Genomic DNA, 5,308 nt, shown 5'->3' with positions numbered 1-5,308 from the left:
TATGTGTACCTGCATGTAGAGCTTGTTTGGGGTGGCGTGCCCATGGTTTAAATAGGAGTTGTGGGAAACATTATGAAGCCGTGCATGTGCTAAACCACACAGGGAGCTCTAGCGCATTTGTCCTTGTGACAGAGAGGTGGGATTATGCTGAAGCAGTCAGGTCTGTGGGGAAGACAGAAAAATATAAAAAGCAACCACGGCGCTAGCAGGAAAAAAAAAGGGGACAGATGAAGTGGAAGACAAGTATCTTTTTGTGAATGTAAATTCCCTTGAGCGGCCAGGGTTTAACTTACAGGGTTTGCTTTAGTTCTACTTTTTAACTCGACAAATCTTCTTTTCCTTTCGGCTTTTCCCTTCAGGGGTCGCCACAGCGAATCAATTGCCTCCATCTAACCCTGTGCTCTGCATCCTCTTCTCTCACACCAACTACCTTCATGTCCTCCCTCATTACATCCATAAACCTCCTCCTTGGTCTTTCCCTAGGCCTCCTGCCTGGCAATTCAAAACTCAGCATCCTTCTACCAATATATTCAATATTTCTCCTCTGGACATGCCCAAACTATCTCCGTCTGGCCTCTCTGACCTTACTTCCAAAACCTCTAACATGTGCTGTCCCTCTGATGTACTCATTCCCTGATCCTATCCTTCCTGGTCACTCCCAGAGAGAACCTCAGCATCTTCATTTCTCCCACCTCCAGCTCTGCCTCCTGTCTTTTCCTCAGTGACACTGTCTCAAGACCAAACAGCATGGCTGGTCTCACCACAGTTTTGTACACCTTTCCTTTCATTTTAGCTGAAACTCTTCTATCACACATCAAACCTAACAATTTTCTCATCCCGTTCTAACCTGCCTGTACACGCTTCTTCACCTCTTTTCCACACTCTCCATTGCTCTGGACTGTTAACCCTAAGTACTTAAAATCCTCCACCTTCTTGATCTCTTCTCCCTGTGACCTCACTCTTCCACTTGGGTCCCTCTCATTCACACACATATATTCGGTCTTACTCCGGCTAACCTTCATTCCTCTCCTTTCCAGGACAAACCTCCACCTCTCTAGCATCTCCTCTACCTGTTCCCTGCTCTCACTGCAGATCACAATGTCATCTGCAAACATCATAGTCCATGGAGATTCCTGTCTGACCTCGTCTGTCAGGCTGTCCATCACCATAGCAAGCAAGAAGGGGCTCAGAGCTGATCCCTGATGCAGTCCCACCTCCACCTTGAACTTCTCTGTCACACCTACAGCACACCTCACCACTGTCTTACAGTCCTCATACATGCCCTGCACCGCTCTCACATACTTCTCTGCCACTCCAGACTTCCTCATACAATACCACAGTTCCTCTCTGGGAACCCTGTCATAAGCTTTCTCCAGATCTACAAAACACAATGCAGCTCTTTTTGGCCTTCTATGTTCTTCTCTATCAACATCCTCAAAACAAATACGGCATCTATAGTACTCTTTTTTGGCATGACACCATACTGCTGCTCACAAATGCTCACTTCTGCCCTTAGTCTAGCTTCCACTACTCTTTCCCTCAACTTCATTGTATGGCTCATGAGCTTTATTCCTCTGTAGTTGCCACAACTCTGTACGTCTCCCTTGTTCTTAAAAATGGGAACCAGCACACTTCTCCTCCATTCCTCGGGCATCTTCTCACTATCTAAGATCCTGTTGAACAACCCAGTCAGAAAACTCTACTGCCACCTCTCCTAGACACTTCCAAACCTCTGCAGGTACATCATCAGGACCGACTGTCTTTCCACTCTTCATCCTCTTCAGTGCCCTCCTCACTTCATCCTGACTAATCTTTGCTAGTTCCTGGTCCACAGCATTCACCTTTTCTAATCTTTGTTCTCTCTCATTTTCCACGTTCATCAGCTCTTCAAAGTACTCTTTCCATCTTCCCATCACACTACTGGCACCTGTCAACAGACTTCCGTCTAGGGCTGTTTGATTTTGCCTAATAAGAAAATCCCAATTATTTTCTCTCAAACCCGATTTTACGATTACATTTTCTTTGTAAAATAAAATATAATGAAAAATGAAGTATTTTGAATGTCTTTTATTTAAACTTAATTTTTATTTCTTTGAACTCAGTTTCAATCCTGGGCTCCTAGCTCACCATCGACCTGGCAAATTCCGTCAGTTAGGCATACGCTCCACTTCACTTCCTCACTCACTCGGCAGTTGGGTCAGATAGTCGGCTCCTGCGGCAAACAATCCCCCACATGTGTCATTTTCTCCTTGGCCAGCAGACAATCGCTTCCACATTCAAGCAATTGGATTGAAGGCGCTACTCACGTGACCGCATGACAAACATGGAAGTAACCACCGGAAAACAGAGATCTTAATACGAACAGAAGAGTAACAGAAAGTACAAATACGAAGAGAATGTACAAACAGAACACAATACAGAAAGTACTACTGGGCTACACTTAGATACACCAAAAATAACAAAATCGAACGTGCTGATTTGAACGTTTTTAACATCGTTTTATCCAGAAAATTCGGTTACAGTTCAAAATCGCTTAATCAAACAGCTCTACTTCCGTCCCTATCCGTAATCACCCCAACCTGCTGCAGGTCCTTCCCATCTCTGTCTCTCTGTCTTGGCAACCGGTATAGATCAGTCCCCCCCTCCTTACTGTCCAACCTAGCATACAAGTCATCATAAGCTCCTTGTTTGGCCTTTGCTACCTCTACCTTCACCTTACGCTGCATCTCCCTGTACTCCTGTCTACTCTCCTCAGTCCTCTCAGTGTCCCACTTCTTCTTAGCTAACCTCTTTCTCTGTATACACTCCTGTACCTCCTCATTCCACCAACACTTTTTAACTCGACGAATACTGTTCCCTAGAGTCAGAGTCAATTGGGAGATAATCAGCATCAAACAGTATGACATCAGTGATACAATTACAAGAGAGGATAGATGCACTGCAGTCACTTATATTTCCTTTATATTTTCTGACTTAATTAGGGCATTTGATGAGTATATATATATATATATATATATATACACATATATATGTATATGATTCAGGTTCTGATTTTAGTGATCACCAAAAAGCACTGGAAAGAAAATATAAGTGACTGCAGTGCATCTATATATTTTATATATACTTATATTTTTTTATATTTTCTGACCTAATTAGGGCATTTGATGAGTATATATATATATATATATATGTATATATATATATATATATATATATATATATATATATATATATATATATATATATATATATATATATATATATATATATATATATATATATATATATATACTTTTTAGTCTTTGCACTGAAAGTTCCTGGACTTTACTTTTCGTTGCACTTGTTGTAATGACAATAAATTTGAATCTGAATACACACACACACACACATATATATATATATATATATATATATATATATATATATATATATATATATATATATATATATATATACATATATATATATATATATATATATATATATACATATATATATATATATATATATATATATATATATATATATATATATATATATATATGTATATACTCATCAAATGCCCTAATTAGGTCAGAAAATATATATATCCATTATCGATACCGCTTACCCTCACAAGGGTCGCGGGGCGTGCTGGAGCCTATCCCAGCTGTCTTCGGGCAGTAGGCGGGGACACCCTGAATTGGTTGCCAGCCAATCGCTGTGTATTTTGTTATTGTGGCTTGTCCAGCTACCTGAGATTCTTGTGTGTTTTAACATACTTAGCCAATAAAAATGATTCAGGTTCTGATTTTAGTGATCACCAAAAAGCACTGGGTTAATTGTTTAAGCATAGAATCGGCACCAATTATAAACTGAATCCTTAACATGTCACCCACCAGCACAATGAGTAGCCTTTCCATCACACTTGTACAGATGTGCGCACACGCACGGACACATTCTTGCTCGCACCAACACTTAACCTGGGGATTTAAGTTTTTTTCTCCTCTTAGCCAGCTCCACACTGACACCATGATGAATGACTCTCACTGTGCTTGTCGATGTGAGTGTGTTTGTGTGTGTTTATGTGTGTGCACCTGCAAGGTTCAAGGCACAGAGGTTGTCACCCCTCAGAAAAAAACATCCCTCGCTCCCATTAAGCTGCCTGAGGATAATTAAACCTAGTTTGAAGAGCAGCAGGGCTATCATTTATTTACTTGTTTGTCTCTAATGCTACAAGTCGAGATAAAATAAAGAGGTGGGAAATAAAAGGTTTGGTGTGGATTCTTCCAGGTGCCTCATATTCAGGGCCATTCTCCACATTAATGGAATCTGAGAATTACAAGTAGTGTGCTCTCGAATTTGTGTGCAGTCCTATCAACTTTACATGCCCTGGTTTATATGCAACATCATTTCTAAGCATTGAGTACAGACTTATTTAGCTCTGCTGCCAGAAACATTGGTTTGTATTATCTTTTATAGTATATGGTGCACTATTCCTTTATAGAGCCATTCTCCATTATGTTAGAAAAATTGGCTTTGGCACACTGAAATAATGTATACATATTTCCAGAGCTGGGCATTTTACTAAAAATTGAACGGCCGTTATTCGTCACCAGTTTGCAGCGTGGGTACCCTTCCATCATCCGTCATTCGCCTTTTTTTCCGGTGGGGAAAAATAATATCTGTCTATAGAATTAATAGATTAAAAATAGAAGGCGGATCGGCCTTCTATTTTTAAACGGGCGTCTGTCGGTGAGTCCGACCAAATTTTCACTCGCAACCCTCGCATATGAAATTCACCAAAATGTCACTTAGGAAGTTTGGGCCTGACGCCAATTTCTAGTGTTGTTCCGAAACCAATACTGGTATCGGGAGTATCCCGATACCACATTAAAACACTGGTATCGGTATCTGCGAGTACTTACAAATGACGTACCGATGCAATTTCCCGATGCTGTACTAGTAAAGAACGTTGAATGCAGCGCTTTGTGTCTTGCTCCCTGCTGCTTTTTCATATGTGTGTGTGTGGGGGAGGGGGGGGGGGCAGTAGGGTACAGGAGATAGGGGCGATATGTATCTACTTCAACATAGAAACTCCATCTATAGCGAATGTTGCAAGAAGCGGAACCAAAGTGGCCAAGTTCAATACGTTAAACCTGATGCAACATTTGAGAACGAAACATGTGAACGAGCACCAAGAGTTTGCGGCGGCGGCGGCAGCGAGCATTAACAAGGGGAATTGACCGCAACAACAAACCCTGCTCAATTTACATTGAATGCAGCACCTTGTATCTTGCTCATTCACGACACTGGTGTGTGGTGACTG

At 41.1% G+C, this 5,308-nt stretch overlaps 1 pseudogene; it reads right to left on the bottom strand.

The window, feature by feature from the left end:
* Nucleotides 1-355: 355 nt before the first annotated feature.
* LOC147140686 (uncharacterized) lies at nt 356-2,906 on the bottom strand (annotated as a pseudogene).
* Nucleotides 2,907-5,308: the final 2,402 nt, after the last annotated feature.

This window comes from Filicampus tigris, chromosome 10, assembly GCF_054856515.1.
Source record: "Filicampus tigris isolate MCC_2025a chromosome 10, RoL_Ftig_1.0, whole genome shotgun sequence".
Classification (NCBI taxonomy): Eukaryota; Metazoa; Chordata; class Actinopteri; order Syngnathiformes; family Syngnathidae; genus Filicampus; species Filicampus tigris.
The sequence above is the reverse complement of the archived record's forward strand: the minus strand, read 5'-3'. Positions and strand labels throughout refer to the sequence as shown.